The sequence below is a fragment of the Callorhinus ursinus genome, unplaced genomic scaffold, assembly GCF_003265705.2.
Source record: "Callorhinus ursinus isolate GAN/ISIS: 27379988/994484 unplaced genomic scaffold, GSC_fseal_2.0 scaffold10, whole genome shotgun sequence".
Lineage (NCBI taxonomy): Eukaryota > Metazoa > Chordata > Mammalia > Carnivora > Otariidae > Callorhinus > Callorhinus ursinus.
The window spans coordinates 26,162,968-26,186,249 of record NW_027397072.1 but is presented as its reverse complement, the minus strand read 5'-3'; the positions used below and the strand labels follow the sequence as shown (position 1 = coordinate 26,186,249).

The following is a 23,282-nucleotide window of genomic DNA, read 5'->3' as shown; positions in this document are numbered from 1 at the left end:
CCTGTATATATAATTGTTGATGGTATATATAATGTTGTTGATTTGGTTTGTGTCTCATTTTTGTAAAGCACAAAGCTCACATGTGTGAGTACTTCTGTAGGGTATATCATCAAGAGTAAAACTGCTCAGTCATAGGTTGGACATATCTTCAATTTGAATAAATAATGATAAACATTTCCAAGATAGTAGAACAAATTTAATCTCTCACCAGGAGTCTATGAAACCCCATTCGTCCACACGTTACCAACATTTGATATTGTTACACTTTTAGATTTTAACCTTTATGAAATCACAGAAAATATGTATGTTGGTCTGTGTACCCTCCCATTCCAGAGTTTAGGCACAGAGCTTCTAAAACCCTGTAAATGATTTCCTAAGTGATAGCAACACTAGTTCCATTTTTTTGTTTTAATATTTGATCATTGGGTTATATTCAAGTTTTGCTATTATGGATGATGCCACAATTTTTATAATATTCAATGAAATTATTTTTTAAACAATCTAAATAAATGGAGACATATGCCATATTCATGCATAAGGAGATTCCTATTGCAAACATGTCCATTTTCCCTGAGTTGATTTATGGATTCAATTCACTTTTCAAACAAACAAAAACCTCAATAAGCTTGTTAATCATGTTGTATTTGAGTGAAATAATTTTTGCATTCCAGTGAGATAATTGATTCACTCAAATATTCTCAATGATATAATAAGTGAAAGGTGGTTGGGAAAGGATATTTACCCAATGCCAAGGTATCATGCCACAGCTTATTTGCTAATTGCAACGGGAAATGCACTTTTATAATGGAGAGGTCTGGCAGTCACTCTTACCAGTGAACAAACTCAGCATCAATAATGGTGGGACAGTCAATCATGATGTGACTCTTGATGTGATGCAGTATAAAGTACCCAACAATAAATATGACTTATTTGTGCCAAAAGTATTGAATCTGAATTTAACTGCACTCTCATGACTAATTTCCCACTTACAGGAAATATAGGATATAGAGGAAAAAATTAACACTCTCCAGAAATTATCAGACAAATCCAGAATGTAGGACAGTCTATAGGACAACTAACCCGATGGCTAGAAAAAGTCAGTGTTATGAAAAAAAATGGCAAGGGGACTATTCTAGAATAGAAGAGACTTAAGAGACATAATAATCAAATATGATGTATGTGCCTTGACTGGATCCTATTACAAAAAACCCACTAATTTTTGAAGACATTTTTTGGAGAATTGTGGAAATTTAAATATGGATTGAATATGAGATGATTATAGGGAATTGCTAATTTTCTCAGGTGTGATAATGGCATTCTAGGTATGGAGGAGGGGACTTATATTTTTAGCAAATTAACACTGAAATCTTTAAGAGTGAAATGTCATAATGCCTATTTTCAAATGTACAGAAATGAAAATAATCTCTACAAATACATTCACATGTAAGTAAAGCAAATTTGTCATATTTTAAAAATTATTGGATCTAGGTGGTGATTATACAGGCGGTCATTGTACTATTCTTTCTGTATGTTTGAAATTTTCACAAAAATCACAGAAAACCACATCAAATTGGATTATGGAAACTTCGGTGGGAATTTCCATAAAACTTAGCAAGTTGATTTTAAAATTTATATGGAAGAAAGGGCCAGAAAAAGCCTTTTTTCCTGGAAAAGGGTGATAAATAGCCAAGATGTAGTTGAAATAGAACTAGATGGGGATATTTGTTATAAGATATGGTAATTAGGACAGTGGTATTGGCCGGTGATAGATAACAAGCCAAGAAGATTAGGGATCCCAGGAAGAGATCCTTAAATTTATGGAAACTTCATATATGACGGAAATGGTGTTGCAGATCAGCAGGCAAAGGATAAACCATTCAGTAAATGGGCCGGGACAATTAGTTTTCCGTATGGAAGAAAATGAAGTTGGATCTCCATATCACATCATACATAAAAGTCTATTCTAGATAAATTGTAGTTTGAATGTGAAGGGGAAACTTAAAAGAGTATCTTAGAGAGTAACAGTATCTTTATGACTTCCGGGTAGGAAAGACTTTTTTTTTTTTAAGATTTTTATCTATTTGACAGAGAGAGACACAGCGAGAGAGGGAACACAAGCAGAGGGGGTGGGTGAGGGAGAAGCAGGCTTCCCGCTGAGCAGGGAGCCCGACGCGGGGCTCGATCCCAGGACCCTGGGACCATGACCTGAGCCGAAGGCAGATGCTTAACAACTGAACCACCCAGGCGCCCCTAGGAAAGACTTTCTTAAAAAAAACATACAAAATCCTTAACAACAACGGAGGACTGAGATATGATATTAATTTTAGGAATCTGTACATAAAGTATCATAAAATGAAGAGACAAAACATAAACTAGAAGAACTTATTTCCATATATATAACAAAATTAAAGGATAACATGTGAAATACAAAAAAACCCCATAAAACAACAACAAAAAACCTTAAAATCAGTAAGAAAAAGTTAACCCAACAGAAAAGCAGGCAAAAGATGTATTTGATAGAGACTGAAAGAATTTGAACATTTGATTTTGAATGTCCCTGTTCTTAGCCCAGCATAGGGCGATAGTAGTAAACAAAAGAGATAAATAGCCTTGCCCTTGAGTGACTAATATTTTAGTGGGTAACATTGGTAAAGAGAAATAAGAACTCAAGACCGAAAAAGAAACTGAGTCAATAGTGTGGTGGAAAGAGTGCAGGCTCTGTGGACAAACTCCTGGATACAGTCCTAGCTTCTCCTCTGACTAACTCTGGCATCTTGTGAGCATTACTCCAATTCTTTAAGCTTCCATTTCCTCTTCTGGGAATAACAGCATCCATCCCATATGGTTGTTGAGAAGGTTAAATGAGATGATGATACATGCAAAGCACTTAGCATGATGCCTGTTATATAATAATCACCCAATGAATACTAGATCTTCTTCTTGATCTTCTATTATTAATAACAATCCCACTTAATGGCTCTAAGTTAAATCCTGAAATCACCACTTCACAACATTCTGCAACACATTTTGCATCATCAATGCCGGGCAAGTGGATTCTGGATCCTGTGGCTGCCCTGGTTGTTCCCGGAAACTCAACTGGTGCAAAGTCAGTTTCAGTTACTTATAGGGAATAAACCAAGCAGGCACTGCTAGAGAAGGGCATTGATGAGCTCACTGGTGAGAAGAATGATAAAGAATGTGAAGAAAATCCAGAGAAAAGAGTGTCTCCAGGGAACATCAACCCTTAAGGGACGAGCAGAGGCAGTGAATCCCATAGAAGACACTGAAAAGCAGCCACAAAGGGTCAGAGAGACAACTGACAGTGCAGTGATTTGGAGCTCAGGGAAAAAAGGGCTTCTGGGAGGGAGGGGGTGGTTGACTGTGCCTCACGCTGCTGAGAGGTGCAGTAAGGACTCAGCAATGTCTTCTGGGTTCAGCAAGGAGGAGGTTGTTTATGACCTTGTTGAAAACAGTTTTGCAGGGTCAGGATGAGGGGAGGAAGCGGGACGGAGGCCACGTTGCCTTGGGTTGTGGAATTGGTGGGAGGCAAGGGTAGAGGCAATGAGCATCTCTCAAGATCACTGGTTGGGAGAGGACGGAGAGAACCAGAGGGACGTGGACTTAAGATACCCAGGAGGTTTGTTTTGTTTTGCTTATATTTAAATGCAGACGTGAAAGAACCTGAAGAAATGAAAAGTTTGAGAAGTGGGAGCGAGAGAAGTTTCTGCTGTAGTAATAAGCTCCTGAGGAGGAAGAGCAAATGTGTATGGGGAGTCTACTGCCCAAGAGACACACTGAAAAATACAAGACAGTCCCTGACTTCCACAAAATACGGAGCCAAGGCAAGTTGTTTCCCCTCTCTCTTCCACTCTCTTCGCCCAAAGTGGTAACACCTTTTAATTGGAAAAAAGAGGCCTGAACTTAATATTTTCAACTTTAAGTAAATTTTATGCTGTGAAACGTAAGGTATTAACGTTCTAAATGTTCTAAATCCTGAACACTTTCACCTGGGACATGTTCTAAGAATTAATTACATCTCCAATGGTAGGAAACCATCACGAACAGATTTAGGGAGAGGCACACAAGGGACCCCAAGTTCTTTTTCTGATGGTGGTGATGGGCCAGAGATGTTAGTTATGTCATTTTTCTTTATAGTTACTCTTTATAGTTTTCTTTCTCTATGTGCTTGATATTTAATAAGAGCAATTATAAAACTGCTTTATAATAGAGCAGAAGATGTGTTTTTAATGTTGCAGTTCTTAGATTGGATAGTGGGCTCACGAGTATGTGTTTTATAGGCATACACATACACTTACACTTTCGTCTGTATCAAATCTTACAAAGCACAATCAGTTTCGAAGTTAAAACCAGAGAGAGGCAGGTACCCCGTGAACTTGGTGAAGATTATCAGTCTGGAAATCTTAATTAGGAAATTCCTGTTTCTGCGTGGGGATAGATTTGGGGAGATCAGGAGGAACGGGCAGGAGAAGGAATTTGCTTCTGAGTCAGAGGTATGCAGTCTTTGCGTCGCGTTGGCCTCTGTGCTCTGCGGTTCGTTGCCATAGGTGAGGCCCCGTAAGCCTTGGGTCAAGTGCCTGGGGCCACTGGGTCTAGCTGACAGATTGGGTCAAGGCTGATGTAACGTATGTGTCCTTACCTGGTCTCTATTTCCTTCTTGTGCCCACTGCCTCCCAGGAAACATCACGGCCCTTTTAGGCCCCAGGGCTGCTGTTTGGATCCCAGCCACCTGTTCGGAGATCCCTGGTCTTCCCTCCTGTGGACCTTAGAGTCCAGCCTGCTTTCTTCTCTCATACAGCACCACCTCCTCTACTCCTTGATGTTCTGGGCACTGAAGGCTGAAATGGGATGGGTTTCTTCAGCTTCTTCGAGGTAAAATCCCTTTTCTTTTCAGCTTTTTGTTTCTAATCACTACCGGCAAACAGGAGAGAACCCAAATTCCCAAAGTGGGGAACCAGGGGATCTTGAAATCCTTCAGCCTTCTTCTGGAGCTGGCTCCTGGTCCGCAGCCCCTGACTTCCTTCTGAAATGCTCTGCTTTCTATCTGAAGTTGAGATGTGGATAGGTGGGGTTGATCTCCCAGTTCCCGATGTTCCATGGAGGCCCAGACCGATCGCTGCCATACAAATGGCATGCTCACATCTCCTGCCTGGAACATAATCAGCTGACAGCCGCAGCCACTGCCCCGTGGGCTCCCCACCGCTCCTGCAGCTCACGTTTCCTGCAGGCTTCTCCTTGTCAGGCACCAGTCTGTCATGGGTTTCCTAAGGCTGGCCCGTTCAGGTGAGATGTAGCGCTCTGCTGGGACAAGGATCCCCCACTAACTTCGCTGCAGTCTGAAACTCTTCAGAGCTGGCCCCCTCTCTTGCGTTTCTTCTTCCCTAAGGGCCAGACCTGCATTCCCGCTTTCTCGTGCTCCTTCCTTCCATATCGCTCTCCCATTTCTAATCCCATCTTGCAGTCTGCTTCTTGATGAACCTTAATTAATTAATTAACACAAGCCCTCTTTGGTAGCACAGAGGCCCATGGGAGCAACACAAATAGGATTGAGACCTCCCCTCTGAAGCTGAGGTTTCTGAGATGCTTCAGTGTGGGGCGCACACATCCCCATGACCTGGGTGGAGATGAGCTATCCTCGGGACTTATACCTGCCTGTGTATCTGGGACTCAAAGCCGTCCCTCAGCCCCTTGTCAGAAACCTGGAGACTCAAGGCTGCTGCAGGAGGAGGAGTCAGCGGTAGGAGTGGCAAGGAGCCCAGGCAGGTCTAGCTCCATCTCTGGGGGCCGGGGCAAGATTTGCCCAGAGTGAAGCTGGGCATCCACGTGGACAGGCAGAGGAGTACGGCAACCAGGCTGTATGCAGGGGTGTGGGCAGGTGGGAGATGGCTGAGCTGAGGGGTGTGACAAACCAGCACCCTCACTCTCAGGGACGAGCCTAAGACTTGAATCCCCAAAGACAGAAACAGAGTTGAGCCCTGGTCCCAGGGGAACTGGACTCTATCTGGGAGAAACTGGACACGCGTGAGAGCAGGTACTGGCCAGGTTGGCTCAGGGTGCATCACTGGACTTGCAGCACTAAGGCAAGGCTCCTTGGCAGTTCTGACTAGGAGAAGAGCTGGAAGCAGAGGCTAGGGTAGAATGAGAATGGGGTTGGGTGGACAGAGGGGAAAAAGGGGCCCAGAGCAGAGGGGTCGCTATAGGAGTGGGGGGCATGGCTGCTGGTGAGGTGGCAGGCTGGGCTGTAAGCCATGTGGGAGGCTGCAGCAGGACCTGTGCTGTGTTCACGGGGTTGGGAGGCACATGGGGTCACTGGGCAGGCTTCACTGGGGTATGTGCTATCCTGTGACAGTCATCAGCTTAAGGTCTGGGTTTTGATGGGCACAACAGGTATGCAAACATTTTCCAAAGTGCAAGGACTGGTTCAGTCGGCCCGTGAGCAGTACTGGGAGCTAGAGAAGTGTGAAGGGCCCCTGACAGATGTGGAAAGACCCTGATAATGGTACTCATGGAGAATGAGGACATTTGTGAACTGATTGCTCTCTTAAGCTGTTAATTCCAGTCTCCTTTTCAAATCCATCTTCAACCCAAACTGCTGCAAATGGGAAAACCCATGTGCTAAGCCTCCTCCTGGACTCAGGCTTCACAAAGCTACACACAGCCAAAAATCTCTAGATGGGGAGAAAGGAGTAGCCACATCCTTTGAAATGTCAATGCTGCACTGGCAGTCCTCAAATATACAGAGCTGGCTCAGAAGCAGCAGAACTGAGGTGGGAACTAGACAGCACGTGGATGCTAGAGGGAGGCAGTGGGGTGGGGGTTATCCCAGAGTGGTAAATCTGAACAGCACTCCCTGTGGTTCCTTCTGAAATCACAGCCTCCTATTTCTGCCTTCTCTGGACCAGCCACGGGCTGCTGGCTTCAGGGCACAACGGGAGCGGGGATGTGGAGGGTGTTGATGCTAGTGAAGTATTTGGATTCCCAGGTCTCTCTCCAGACATGCGGCCTTCTGATCTCTAGATGATGACTCTAGAATCTTTTTAACGGTCCTATTTAGGAAACAGGCACAGAGGAAAGTGCATCCTAAATCTGGGGGTTTGGTCTGTTAACCTACTCTTCCTTTGGCCCCCTGCTGCAAATGTGTGCTTTGATTTGTGCCTGCCGATTTCCACCCCCAGTATGATTGCAGACTCTGTAGTAACATGCGGGCACCTTACTGTGATAGAAATATAGAATGTTGTAACTCAGAGGACCCTTTCAAAAGTCAGGGAAGGGGACAAGTACCAACTGTTTTCTAGAGAGTGTGCCAGACATTTTACATGCATTATCTCATTTATTTTGGATAGCCACCTCAAGTGGGTAACATTATTTCCTTTTATACAGGAGGAAAATGAGGCTCACACAGGTTAAGTAACTCACCCCAAATCTTAGCTTTGCTAAGACTTATTTGAACACTCTTTGGTTGACGTTGCTTTTGAGATCAGCAAGATGCTTGATCTTGGGGAGAAGGAAACAAAGCACAGAGATGTGAAGTGACTTCCTGGAAGTCACATGGGAAATTATAGCAGACCCAGGGTGGGTCCCAGGACCCCGGGCTCTGTTCTGGGGTGCTTCCTGTGAAGTCATGCAGGCGCCTGCCTGTGGGAGGAAACCAGGATCCTGTGAGCCCCATTGAGATCTCCTGCATCGAGTTCTTCCTGGTGGAAATGCCTCCCATGGAGGTTTGCACTCTGGACCATGTTCTGCCCTTCTTGGCTAGCTTCACTGATCAAACTCAAACACATGTCTCTCTGCCAACATCTCAGACCTTTTTTTTTTTTTTTAAGATTTTATTTATTTATTTGACAGAGAGAGATAGCCAGAGCAGGAACACTAGCAGGGGGAGCGGGAGAGGGAGAAGCAGGCTTCCTGCTGAGCAGGGAGCCTGATGTGGGGCTCAATCTCAGGGTCCTGGGATCATGACCTGAACCAAAGGCAGAATCTTAACGACTGAGCCACCCAGGTGCCCCAACATCTCAGACCTTTATATTATCTGTCTCTCATTTGCTATTTCCTGTACGTGGGTAGAAGAATAAGAAAAGTACAGTTGACTCTTGAACAACTCACGTTGAACTACAAGGGTCTACGTCTATGTGGATTTTTTTTTTGATAGATACTGTACTGTAAATGTATTTTCCTTATGATTTTCTTCATCATGTTTTTTCTCTAGCTTACTTTATTGTAAGAACACAGTATATAATACATATACAAAATAGGTGTTAATTGACTATGTTCTTAGCAAGGCTTCAGGTCAACAGTAGGCTATTAGTAGTTAAGTTTTTGAGGAGTCAAAAGTCATATGCAGGTTTTTGACTGCACGGGGGTCAGTGCCTTTAACCCCTGAGTTGTTTGAGGATCAACCGTGTATCAAAGCAAATGTTTATAAGAGTCAGCTCTTTTAGATTAGGTTTTTACAAAAGTTTCTCTTGAGATAGAAGTTAGGCGTTTTGTTTTAATGGTTGCCTATGAAAACTTGCCTTGTTCTCATTAATAAAGTACAGGAGGAAGGTTGCCAGGTGGGGGCAAAAATGTGGAGAGGTAAACGACTCAGTGGGCAGCAGGCTGTGTTCTTTGACCAGTGAACTTCCTCAAGGTCACAGTTTGTGCCCAGTGGCCTCAGGACACCTCAAGGAGCATGGACCTGCACATTTATCCTCCTCCACCTCTTCCTCCTCACCCCCATTCCAGAACCTCACAGTGTTCTGAGAACATGCTCTGAGCTTGCTTCTTTCCACACCATCTCTCATCAAGTCCCCTCCGCCAGGGATGCCCTTCCTGATTTTCTCTCAATGCCTATTCCTGCTCTAAAACCAAATTTGAATTCTGCCTCCTTCATGAACATTTTTTTTTTGTCCCTCCTGGGGAGATAACTGCACTCCCACATCAGACTTCCCAGCATTTGGTGTCTCTTACCTGTTCCACTAAATGTTACCCTGTTTTGTGCTGACTTCTGTTTCTGTCTTAGCTGCAGGATCAGAAGTTCTTTGAGGGTGAGGAATGCCATGTTTCTCATCTTGTCTCCCTGCACTGCCTAGCACAGTACCTTCCAGGGTAACATCAGTGATTAAGGGACACTGTACTGAACCTCACAACTGGATCTCTGGCAAGGGGCCCAGCATTGGAAACACTGGGATGGCTTTCCACCCCCTAATTTCTGAGTGCCTTCTATCTGAAGAATCTTACAGCTACTCTCCCACAGTCCTCAACTTCTTCCCGTCTTTCTGCAGCTCTGCTTCTTTCAAAGAACCAGCTTCTAGTTTTGTTGATCTGATCTGCTGTGTTTCTGGTTTCAAATTCATTGATCTCTGCTCTAATCTTAATTATTTCTCTTCTAATGCGTGGCTTAGGCATCGTTTGTTGCTTTTTCTCTAGTTCTTTAAGGTGTAGAGTTAGTTAGTAACAGACACATGAAAAAGTGTTCATCATCATTAGCCATCAGGGAAATTCAAATCAAAACCACACTGAGATACCACCTTACACCAGTTAGAATGGCAAAAATGGACAAGGCAAGACACAACAAATGTTGGAGAGGTTGTGGAGAAAGGGGAACCCTCTTACGCTGTTGGTGGGAATGCAAGTTGGTACAGCCACTTTGGAAAACAGTGTGGAGGTGCCTCAAAAAATTAAAAATAGAGCTACCCTATGACCCAGCAATTGCACTCCTGGGTTTTTACCCCAAAGACACAGATGTAGTGAAAAGGCCCATATGCACCCCAAAGTTCATAGCAACAATGTCCGCAATAGCCAAACTGTGGAAAGAGCTGAGATGCCCTTCAACAGATGAATGGATAAAGAAGATGTGGTCCATATATACAACGGACTATCACTCAGCCATCAGAAAGGATGAATACCCAACTTTTACATCAGCATGGATGGGACTGGAGGAGATTATGCTAAGTGAAATCAGTCCAGCAGAGAAAGTCAATTATCATATGGTTTCACTTATTCGTGGAACATAAGGAATAGTATGGAGGACATTAGGAGAAGGAAGGGAAAAATGAAGGGGGGGAAATCGGAGGGAGAGATGAACCATGAGAGAGTATGGACTCTGAGAGACAAACTGAGGGTTTTAGAGGGGAGGGGGGAGGGGGGATGGGTTAGCCCAGTGGTGGGTATTAAGGAGGGCACGTTCTGCATGGAGCACTGGGTGTTATATGAAAGCAATGAATCGTGGATCACTACATCAAAAAATAATGATGTAATGTATGGTGACTAACATAACATAATAAAATAAAATTTAAAAAATTAAATAAAACCTTTTTTTTTTTTTTTTTTTTTTTTTTTTTAAAGAAAAGGCTGGACTTTCTCAGAGGCTGAGAGGACTAAGAGAACATTCACAGCTTTGTCCTGGAGGGGAACCTGGAAAAGGAAAATACCATATAAGGTTTTAGCCCTTGTTAAAAATGCTCCAAATGAAGTCACTAATGTTACATCAGTAAACAAAGACTTAATACCCAACCTAACTGCAGTGTCAACTCCCATCCCTAACTCCTGGGAGTGTAAATTTTAAGCAGCCAAACTGGAGTTTCCCTGTCAATACCGAGAGGTAATGAAGGGCTCATTGCCTTTCCCCTAGAACGGTGACCTGGCCTAAATTAATGCATTCTTGTCCCCAGCTTTGTTTTTCTTTTTCACCATTTCCTTGGCGATTTGGGGTCTTTTCTGATCCCATACAAATTTTAGGATTGTTTGTTCCAGCACTTTGAAAAATGTCATTGGAATTTTGGTCGGGATGGCATTGAAGGTATAGATTGCTCTGGGTAGCATAGACATTTTAAGTGTTATTCTTCTCAAACTCAACACCCATAAAACAAATAATCAAGTCAAAAAATGGGCAGAAGACATGAACAGACACTTCTCCAAAGAAGACATACTAATGGCTAACAGACACATGAAAAAATGTTCATCATCATTAGCCACCAGGGAAATTCAAATCAAAACCGCACTGAGATACCACCTTACACCAGTTAGAATGGCAAAAATGGACAAGGCAAGACACAACAAATGTTGGAGAGGTTGTGGAGAAAGGGAAACACTCTTACGCTGTTGGTGGGAATGCAAGTTGGTACAGCCACTTTGGAAAACAGTGTGGAGGTGCCTCAAAAAATTAAAAATAGAGCTACCCTATGACCCAGCAATTGCCCTCCTGGGTATTTACCCCAAAGACACAGATGTAGTGAAAAGAAGGCCCATATGCACCCCAATGTGCATAGCGGCAATGTCCACAATAGCCAAACTGGAAAGAGCTGAGATGCCCCTCAACAGATGAATGGATAAAGAAGATGTGGTCCATATATACAATGGAATATTACTCAGCTGTTGGAAAGGATGTGTCTCTTATAAGTAGCATCTAGCTTTAAAAAAATCCAATTTGATTTTTTTTTAAACTAGAGAGTTGGCCAATTTATAAGTAGTGGAATTGTGGATAAATTTGGGTCATCATTTGTTTTCTATTTGACCTACCTATTTTATGTTTTTAATTCTTTCCTTTCTTGTCTTCTTTTGGATTAATCAAATAATGTTTCTATTGTTTTACTCCTATCCTCTGTATTAGTTTATTACTTATATATCCTTTTAAGTTCTTTTATTGGTTATCATAGAAATTACAACACACATCCTTGACTTATTACACTTTAGTATAAATAAGTTTACCATTCTCTTGACAAAAAACAGAGCCTTAGGACACTCAAATTATATATAAACCCTTCCTGTTTTTGCATTTTGTTGTCATATATTTTATTTCTTTCTATATTTTAAACTTCACACATTCAAATCTTAGTTGATAAGGAAATGTTAGCTTCATGACACTTGATACACACCTCTCCCCAGCTTTACCTAGACTAGCATTGGCAAACTCATTGGTAAGTTAGTACTTTTTAGTTCACACCTGAAAACTTATCCTATCCACATATATTTTAGACTCTAACTGTCCACTTTATCTCTGGAAATTCTAATGTGAGAATTAAAATTTAGGAAAGGATTTCTAAACTTCCCTGGTTTGGTGCACCTTCATTGTCTTGAAAACTGGAATAAGAATTTTAAAATAAGGAGATTTCAGAGTCAGCAGTTGCTGGGACAGAAATCCAGTGTAAGCAGTGCAATGTTTTGAGTGCTTCTTTGGTCACCAAAAGTGTTAGGGATTGGAGGACCTGGGCCCCCACTTTGTTCTTGGACCACTTGAATACATAGCCTCAAATTCCCAAGGTAATTTTTTATTAGCTTACAAAAGTAACATTTAGACCACTAGCTCCCTGACCTTTTCTTTCACTATCAGAAGCTAATCTCCCACTCCACAAGAGGCAAGAGGTATGATCTCTGAAAAAATAGAATCAGAGAGTCTCTGGACATAAGGCAAAGTGGAGATTCCAAGCTGAAAGGATAAGGAGTGTATATATATATATATATATATATATATATATATATATATATAATTTTAATCTTATCTCTAGTTTTTTTTAAATTTTATTTTATTATGTTATGTTAATCACCATACATTACCTCATTAGTTTTTGATGTAGTCCTCCATGATTCATTGTGTATAACACCCAGTGTTTTTTTTAAATTTTTTTATTGTTATGTTAATCACCGTATATTACATAATTTGTTTTGGTGTAGTGTTCCATGATTCATTGTTTGTTCATAACACCCAGTGCTCCATGCAGAATGTGCCCTCCTCAATACCCATCACCAGGCTAACCCATCCCCCCACCCTCCTCCCCTCCAGAAACCTCAGTTTGTTTTTCAGAGTCCATCATCTCTCCTGGTTCGTCTCCCCCTCTGACTTACTCCCCTTCATTCTTCCCCTCCTGCTATCTTCTTCTTTTTCTTTTTTCTTAAAATATGTTGCGTTATTTGTTTCAGAAGTACAGATCTGTGATTCAACAGTCTTACACAATTCACAGCGCTCACCGTAGCACATATCTTCCCCAATGTCCATCACCCAGCCACCCCATCCCTCCCACCCCCCACCACTCCAGTAACACTCAGTTTGTTTCCTGAGATTAAGAATTCCTCATATCAGTGAGGTCATATGATACATGTCTTTCTCTGATTGACTTATTTCACTCAGCATAACACCCTCCAGATCCATCCACGTCGTTGCAAATGGCAAGATCTCATTCCTTTTGATGGCTGCATAATATTCCATTGTGTATATATACCACATCTTCTTTATCCATTCATCTGTCGATGGACATCTTGGCTCTTTCCACAGTTTGGCTATTGTGGACATTGCTGCTATAAACATTGGGGTGCACGTACCCCTTCGACACCCAGTGTTTTTAAGCAGTGAGACCAACATTCCCCTTTCTTCAACTGGTTCTCAGAAAGCATTCCTGAAGCAAGAGTTTTGACGATACTTCTCTGGAAATACTAATATCTTCAGAGGAAATATCTACCAATACTGACATGAGTGAGTCTCCAGGGAAAAGTGGACTAACTACATGATCACTTTATACAGAAGCCTTCTGGCAGGCATATCCTGCTCATGCACATAGAACTCTTATATTTTTTTAGTGTGCCCCTCTTACCATAAAAATGGAAACCCAAGGATCACCGGATATTTTTAAAGAGATTTTTTTTAAAGACTTTATTTATTTGAGAGAGAGTATGAACTGTGGAAGGGGGAGGGGCAGAGGGAGAAGCGGACTCCCTGCTGAGCAGGCAGCTGACATGGGGCTCATCCCAGGACCCTGGAATTATAACCGAACTGAAGGCAGACACTTAACCAACTGAGCCACCCAGGTGCCCCTTTAAAGAGATTTTTAAGAAATTTTTTGAGATCCAAAAAAATTGACTTACCACATATATTTTATCAGGAATTTACCAGAGAATGTGCTCCACCAAAATAAGTGAATAAACCAAGAAAGAAGAAGATACAGGGTGTATGAGCCAGAGGATCCGATTTAGAATAGCACTAATGGACAATCCTCAAATGATATAGCTGTGCAGCCATCCTGGAGAAGCAACCTATGCAGAGAGAAGCCAGAGGCTGGTGGCTCTGGGAGGGTGGAGTGCACTTGACAGAGAGGGAGTGAGTGATATATTTACAAGACAGCCAAAGATGATTCACCTTTATATAATTGAAGACTGTGAAAAAACAAAAACAAAACAATGAAGTAAAACCAGTACATAAAAATTATATTTCAAGAAAAAAATCTGCTGAAATAAAACCTGCATTTACAAGTTGAAAAGTACACACCATGACTTTGGGGGAATATCTGTGACAGTGACAGTGAACTCTAGACGTGTCCTAATAAAACGATTAGATCTTGAAGATAAAGGAAAAAATCTGGGCCTCCAGGCGAAAAACCAAAATCACAGAAGGAGGAATATTAGGGCTTCATCAGACTTCTCAACAACCACATTCAATGCAGAAAGTAGTTGAAATTCTGTAGGATACAAAAAGGAAATAAGTATGAGCCAATGATGTCATATCCAACCAATCTATTCTTCAAGTATCAAGGATACATAAAAGCTGTTTTGAACATGCAAGTACTTGTTGGCTTATCCTGTGTAATCTTCTAGAAGATAAGCTTCAGCCAACCAAGTGATGATTGGAGAAACAAAGGCCAAAGAATTGATGGTAAGCACTGGATACATTCAACTGTGGACCCAAGATTAGATCAAAGGAGAAAGTAAGAGTGGAAGAATAGTATCTAAATGCTCTGTGTATGGTAAAGGATAAAACATCAAAACTATAAAAATATGAGAGAAGGAGGAAAGGAAAAGGGAAATAAAACAAGCAAAGTGATTGCCACATGTGGGAATGAAAGAATATGATATAAACTTGTCAAATCTAATAGTAGAAGCCAAGTTAAGGTTCAATATGCCAAGATATGTACTAAAGATACTATACAATGACACCACAGTAGCAGAGTACTCCCAGTGGCCAGATTTTGGTTTATCAATACCATTTTCCACAGAAAGAAGCAGGACTCCTTGGGGTAGGTGGCTGGTTTCGGGTCTGGGGCAGAGAATGTATAAGATGAGCCTGGAATAACTTGTTTTTCAGAAAGCAAGTAAGCACTCAAGTATAACAGAATCATGTCAAAAGGACTCAGGAGGCAGCCTGGAGAGCTCCTACCGGCTGAAGTTGGGACAATTTGAGGATCCAAAAAAGAACCCAAACAAAAAACCCCCCAAAACGCCAATGACTATTGATGTTTAAAACATATTGAACATATGAAAAGTCAGTAAATCTCTAATCATACTGAAAAAAATCCCAAACAAACAAAACCTTGCTTACTAATCATTGGGGGTGACTACTACAGCAACTCCTTACCTTGGATATAGTAATTAAAGGGAAAGAATCAAGCACAGAGTAAGGATTTATCTCAGGACAACTGCATTGTTTCAGTTTTTAAGGGAAAGCTCTTTCTCACTGAAGAATGTCTACTAAAAACTAAAAAGAGTTGAAGAGCTAGACCGTTACAAAATATTACTGTCTAGAGCGAGAGCTAGTCCCAAGGGCAAAAACAAGAATTTATGGTGGAGGGATCTGGTAATTCCCACTTCACCCCAATGATTAAATCAGTACCTGACGATGGGATAACCAGATGCTACATGGTCTTTCCAGCTGGGATGCATGGCGACACACAGAGTATCACCTGTGATCACCTATGTCAAAAATGTTTAAACAAAATCTCATTAAGCCTTTTGATCTAACTTCATTTTATAAGACATGCAGAGGATACAGAAAAAAAAAATTTAAACCACAAGGAAACCAATAGACAAAGCCAGGATGTGGCTGTTCTAAAGACAGTCACTTTGGTCTCTTCAGTAACAGAAGAAGAAAGGAAAGGGTGCTTATTCTCACGTGAAAGAGACCTCAGGGACACAACCACCATATGTAGTGTGTGGTACTTGCCTGGACATTGGTTCAAATAAACCAGTTATAAAAGATATTTTTTGGGGGGGTACAGGTAACGGAAATTTGAATGTAGATTAGGTATTAGTTGATATTAGGAGAGTATTATGAATTTTTTTATGTGTGAAAAATGCTATTGCAATTATGTAAATGGGTCCTTACTTTTCAGAGATGCATACTTAGATATATAGGGGTGAGAGATTATAATATCTGTTACTTGAAAATAGAAGAAAACAAAAAGAAGCAAATATTACCAAACATTTATAAATTTTGAAATCTAGGTGATGGGTATATGAGTGTTCATTAGATCATATTCTCTGCCCTTTTGTATGTTTGAATGTTGAAATAATACAAATTTAAAAAGCGTTTTGCAGCTGAACATGTCTGACAACTGAAATGTCTGGTTGCCTGAATGTTCCTGGTTTGTCTTTGAGATTAGTGGCGAGGGAACTGGAAGTTATTGGCTACAGAGATAGCATTGTTCCTTCACTGGCTGTGAGCTTCGAGGCCGCAATCACAAGGTTGGATAGTGGCCAGCAGGACAACTGGCCAGAACATAGATCACAGGGTGTGACTGTCTGAGGACTTCTTTCTCAGTTCCTGCCCTGAGGCTTTGAGTACTGTTCTCAGTTCCTGCCCTGAGGCTTTGAGTACTGTCTTACTGGAGTCAAACTGTCCTGGATGAAGTCCCTTAAACAGTGGAGCCATCGTTCAGATGGACTTTCGCAGCTTGTGGTCTTCCCTGTACCCCTTTAGGGAGGCTCAGTTGGGGTCAATTATTTGTTATCTTTAGCCCTGAGAGTCATTTATCCTCACATACTTGTATCTCTGGCCCAATAGAAACATAGGAGCTTGGGAGAAAGCATGAACCTCCTTTATAAACTGAAATAACTGTATCTTTTTCCTGAAAACACCAGATTTGGGGGAAATAGAGACTTTGGTAATTAAATAGTTGATGTTCTAGTTTTTAACCTCAGCATATTATATACAGATCCACTGTAGTAGATACCTGAAAATTCTAGGTGATCCTTCCCCTTACAGATGAAGATGTTGAGATGCAGAGAAGGTAAGGAATTCGTTAGTGGCAGAACTGAGGCTAGAACCCAGCTCTCTTCATTTCGAGTTCAAACTCTTTTCAACTTACCATACTTCCTACTGAGTGGCTCCAAATTCTTTGCCTCTATTCAGACCCTTCCCTGGTGATATAAGAAGTTTTTATTTTTATTTATTTATTTATTTTTAAAGATTTTATTTATTTATTCGAGAGAGAGAGAATGAGAGCCAGAGAGCACAAGAGGGAAGAGGGTCAGAGGGAGAAGCAGACTCCCTGCTGAGCAGGGAGCCCGATGTGGGACTTGATCCCAGGACTCCAGGATCATGACCTGAGCCGAAGGCAGTCGCTTAACCAACTGAGCCACCCAGGCGCCCGATACAAGAAGTTTTTTAGATGTTTCTGCTCTCATGCACCTTGCAACATACTTGGATAAACAGCTTCAGGACCAGATTGTGCTTAACTTGGAAAATTGGTGTCACAGCACCTGTAACACAGGGCAGCCCCTGAAGGGGGCAAATGAGTAATGCGAGCTGATGTCAGAGGTTGCTGCTGGAAAAAGACATCGAGGGAGGTTGGTTGAGTGATATCCTTAAATCATAGTCAGTCTTGTAGGGCAAGAAACTTGCTTTCGTCTGTGTTCACAGAGAGCACAAGACTGTCCAGGCCCAATCCACCCGATGAAATTTGCAAGAGATTTCTTTGTAAACCAAAATGCCATTTTTTTGGTTTTTAGGGGAGGACATGCCTGTTCAGAGGCCCCAAATATTTGTGCCTGTATTCAGAGCATCCTGTCCTCAAGAGACAAAGAATCAAAACCATTACCAACATTTTGCCTGGTGAATTTTGCATCAGAGCAAAGATGTTGGGTAGACTAGGAGGGTAGAGTAACTTTATGTGATCAGACCATCAGCTCACCCAGTTCAGTGTCTTCACTGTACCTCCTTTAGACCCGGTGGGATTAACATTTGCTAAAACTTGCTCTTTGGTTTCATTTGTTCATATACATTAATAGGATCAATGAGATAATTTTTTCCCCCTCAAGTTTATTCATAACTTGATTTGATTCCTAGGTCATTCTTCCTGCTTTGACCAAGCAATCATCATGTTCCTTTAGGTAAAGATATCATGAGACTTTTGCTAGCTCAACTTCTAGATGGTAAGTTAGTTCAAAGTCCCAAGGACATTGCTCTGTAGCTACCAGCCAGGCACCGAGCAAATGGGGAGTGCTCTTGGCCGGTAGTTCCCAGACAGGAAACCCCACTGGGGCTATGACTGAAAGTTTTCTCTGGTTAGAAGTCATTTAAGAAGCTCTGCTTAAGGCTATGGCGGCTCTGTCAGTTATTCCTCCATGGCTGTTGTCAGTGCCTCCATCTCTGAAGGACCATTTTGAATAAGACTATCATGTCACCCATCACCTTGGCGGAGTCATCTTCTCTCTAGGTGCTTATGTGGAATAAAATTATCCATAAAAAGCACATAGAATGGCATGCACATTTACAGAATGGCTATACCTCAGGTGAGCTTCTAGAATTATTACCCTGACCTCACAGACAGCAAGCTTGAGGCACATAGATCTGAGATGAGGTGAGATAGTGTGAGGTGATAATACCCAAAATATAATACCACAGATCAATGGAGGAATTGACACTAGAACTTAGAAATATATGCCAGCATGTTTTCAGCTCCAAATGTTCCTCCAGAAGCTAGAAATAGGTCAAGGTTTCTCATGGTTAGTTTACAGTCAGGAAAACAAAAGTTGAGGGCCAAAGCAGATCTATGTGATCTCGACTAAATAACACCTGGGGAAGAGGGGAAACACTTTGACTATTGTTCAACAGTGGCTCCTCCACATCTTCCCATCCTGCTGCCCAGCATCTGAGCCCACCCATCCTCTCAGGGACTGTGCCAAAACCTCTGCTGGCCTGACCGCCTCTCAAGCAGGTGCAACGAGAGCCAGGGGATGTTGGAAGCACACCTTCAGCTGGGGCGCCCATGCACCTGCTCTGTCTAGCTTGTGCCCCCCCCCCCACGGGTCTATTGGCCATGGTTAGAAACCTTGCTTCCTGAAAGACTGAGTCACACTAGGAAACAATAGCCACCTTTGTGCTTTGAACATCCCTTTCCCCCTGGATTCAAGCCAGGCCCTCTCCTTCAGGATAGGAGGGGAGTTTGAGTTACTTTCCAGGCAAGAACCATCTGATACTAAGCCCTTCCTGGGCCAAGTTCTGCTCGAGGTCTGAACTCACCCCAAATTCTGATTAACATCAAAGGTAGAAGTTTAAGGGAAGGCTTATTGGAGAAAGCACAAGGAGGCCCATTGTGGAGGCCCAAAATGGCCACAGCCTTTTGTTCCAAGAAGCCACAGGGACTCCCCCGCCCCTGATCATAAAGCTAGTCCAGATTCCTGATATCGAACATGGCCCTGGGACAGTGAGCCCAGAGCTTGAGCTTGGTTGTGGAACAGAGGTTCTAGCTGCTCACTTCCAGGACCTTGCCAGTCTACAGTGACGTTTCCATTGGGGTGCCACTAAATGTCATTGTCAGCTGTTATTTATAGAATGGAAAAGATTTCCCTTTATTCTGTAATTGTATTTTTCTACTTTTTTGATGTCAAAATATTTTCTTATATGAAATTATTATAATGACAAATGTTAGGTTTTTAAAAAATGTATTCAATTAGCAAAGTAAAAAGTTGGCAATTCATGTAACCTGATTTAAAAAAATTAAGTGTAGTCTGTGAAATTTCAAAGTGTAGGAACCACTGTGTTTTGATGGTCCAAGGAAAAATTGGTTTTCCAGAAGCTTGGGACTTGAAGTAAGTGCTTTTTAGAAGAGGTGGGTTTAAAGCTCCTTGTTTCTAGATTCATTCAGCTCCTACTTCCCACATGCACAATTCTTTTATTAGACCTCATCTGCCCTTACTCTTGACCCAGTTTCCTCCTTATGTGGACTTGTTTCTCCAAGAACACAGTGAACTTGGCCTAGCAGAGCTGTGGTGTGTGTTCACTCCCATGGCTTATATCCTTTGATGTTTGCACTTCTGCCTGACTAATGGCCTGTCCACTCCCCTTCAGGACACAGAAGGGGTTATCTCCTGTTCTTCCTAATGATATTTTTGGCTGACTACTAGGGGAAAGGATCACATTAATACATCAAGTGTCCCATGGAACAGATTCTAATTTGGTGATATGATTTGAAAGCTCTGTGTAACCCTCAAATATCTTCCAGAAAGATCTGCTACCATGTCTAAAAATCCTCACATTCTTCAAAGATTTTGCAGAAACAAAAATTAAATCTCACTGAAGCTTGATATCACCTGGGAGTGGTAGCACATTAGCATGGCTTAACAGAGCTGAGTAGTCCACTATCATAAAATAATTTATTTACCAATCATTTTCTTATCTAGCGTCTCATAGGGCCCTGAGGGAATGACGGGGTAAGATAGGTTTTGATGTAGGGATGGGATGGAATGTCAATTTTCTTTTCTGACTAGCTTAGGTTTGTTTCTATTCTGGGTAGAGTAAGTTTCTGAAGAAAGTCGTGATGCATAGGTGAGTGTGTAGGTTTGTGTGTGTGTGTCTCCAAGCATAGGGAAGTAATGATGGTTTATGAATAAGAGGACAAGTGTTGAAAGAAGGTATTACATGCCCCAAAATGGTAGATGAAAGGCATTAGCCACAAATTCTTCCTGCTTCACAATTCTGACCAGGGCTGGCCCTTAGGGTGAAGAGCAGCCCTTCCCCCAAAATCTGGGCAAGAGTCAAGTTGAAGTCCCAATTCCATATGTCTAAATACTTAAAAGTTATAAATCAAGCCAATGAAGTATCACATAAAATATGTTTTGCCTTCTAACCTGGCAAATATATAGTTGATTCTCATTACTTGTGGATTCTGTATTTTCAAATTTGCCTCCCTCTAAAATTTATTTGTAACTCCCAAATCAATACTTGTAGCACTTTTGTGGTCACTCACAAGCATGCACCAGAATGGTGAAAAATTTGAGTTGCCCAATATGCATGTTCCCACTGAGGTCAAACAAGGCAACACTCTGCCTTCTTTTTAAAAATAAAGATATAATTGACATATAACATTATGTTAGCTATGTTATATTATGTATAATATAATGATTTGAAAGTTGTATATATTATAGAATAATCACAATAAATTTAGTTAATTTCCATTACAACACATAGCAACAAAATGTTTTTTCTTGTAAAAAGAACTTTTAAGATATATTTTCTTAATAACTTTCAAATATACAATATAGTAGTATTAACTATAGTCACCATGCTGTACTTTGACATCCTTGGGAATTATATATTTCACAACTGGAAGTTAATTATCTTTTGCCCAACCCTACCTCTTGCCTGAACTGTTCTCTGTATCCATGAGTTTATTTTTTTAAAAAAAGATTCCACATATAGGTGAGATCATACAGTTTTTTCTCTCTCTGTCTGGCTTATTTCACTTAGCATAATGCCCTCAAGGTCCATCCATCCATCCATCCATGCTGTCACAAATGGCAAGCTTTCCTTTTTATGGCTGAGTAATATTCCTAAATATATATAAATAAAATTCATTTTCTTAGGTTGCTTCCATATTTTGGCCATTGTAAATAATGCTGCAATGAACATGGGGGTACATATGTCTTTTCAAGTAAGTGTTTTTGTTTCCTTCAGATAAATACTCAGAAGTGGAATTGCTGGATTATACAGTAGTTCTATTTTTCATTTTTTGAGGAACTGCTACATGGTTTTCCACAGTGCTGCACCAATTTACATTCTCAACAACAAAGTACAAGGGTTGCCTTTTCTCCACATCCTTGACAACATGTTATTTTTTTAATAACAGCCCTTCAAACAGATATGAGGAGATATCTCATTGTGGTTTTGATTTGTGTTTCCCTAATGATTAGTGATGTTGAGCCTCTTTTTGTGTACCTGTTGGCCAGCTATATCTCTTCTTTGGAAAAAGCTCTACTTAGATCCTCTGCCCATTTTTTAATTGGATGATGATGATGATGATAATGATGATGATTTTACTATTGAGTTTCATGATTTCTTTCTATATTTTGGATATTAGTCCCTTATCAGTGATATCATTTACAAATATTTTCTCCCACTGAGTAGGTTACATTTTCATTGTGTTGATGAGTTCCTTTGCTGTGCAGAAGTTTTTTAGTTTGATGTAGTCCTACTTGTATATTTTTGCTTTTGTTGCCTTCACGTTTTGTTTCTCATCTTTTTGTTTCAAATCAGAAGCAAGACCTATGTTAAGAAGCTTGCTGCCTATGTTTTCTTCTAGGGGTTTTATGGCTTCAGGTGTTATGTTCAAGTCTTTAATCCATTTTGAGTTAATTTTTATGTAAGAGATATAAGAAAATGGTCCAGTTTCATTCTTTTGCATGTGGCTGTCCAGTTTTTCCAACACTATTTATTAAAGAGACTGTCCGTGGGGCGCCTGGGTGGCTCAGTTGCTAGACGTCTGCCTTCGGCTCGTGTCATGATCCCAGGGTCCTGGGATCGAACCCTGCATCAGGCTCTCTGCTCGGTGGGAAGCCTGCTTCTCCCTCTCCCACTCCCCCTGCTTGTGTTCCCTCTCTCGCTGTGTCTCTCTCTGTCAAAATAAATAAATAAAATCTTAAAAAAAGAAAAAAACCAATAAGTAGAACCACACTTCTAAACGGGAGAGCAGCTGATGGTTACAGGCCTGGGGCTTGCCAAGCCTGCACTTGGCCAATCCCCCAGCAGCCCTCCAGGGTGGGCTTGATCCACACCCCCCTTTAAAAAAATAATTAATTAAAAATAAAGAGACTGTCCTTTTCCCACAGTATATGCTTGGCTCCTTTGTCATAAATTAATTGATTCCATGTGTGTGGGTTTATTTTTGGATTCTCTATTCTGTTTTGCTGGTCTATATGTCTGTTTTTATGCCAGTACTATATTGTTTGATTACTACAGCTTCATAATATAGTTTGAAATCAGGAAGTATGATGCCGCTAGCTTTATTCTTCTTTCTCAAAATTTCTTTGACTCTTGGGGGTCTTTTGTGGTTCTATATAAATTTTAGGACTGTTTGTTCTAGTTCTGTGAAAAATGCCATTGGAGTTTTTTTCTTTTTTTTTTTTCAAGTTTTTACTTAAATTCCAGTTAGTTAGGTAGTTAGCATACTAATATTAGTTTCAGATGTAGAATTTAGTGATTCAACACTTACACACAACACCCAGTGCTCATTACATGTGCCCTCCTTAATCCCCATCATCTATGTAACCCATCCTCCCTCACCTCCCCTGTGGTAACCATCAGT

The 23,282-nt window shown here is 41.2% G+C and overlaps 1 long non-coding RNA gene across 1 annotated transcript in view; it reads left to right on the top strand.

Annotated features, from left to right (window-relative positions):
- The window catches only part of LOC141373487 (uncharacterized), a 50,785-nt gene extending 46,945 nt beyond the window's left edge, over positions 1 to 3,840 (top strand). The window contains exon 3 of the long non-coding RNA XR_012379548.1: positions 3,670 to 3,840. This is a non-coding gene — a long non-coding RNA (uncharacterized lncRNA). The remainder of the gene's footprint in view (positions 1 to 3,669) is intronic.
- Positions 3,841 to 23,282: the final 19,442 nt, after the last annotated feature.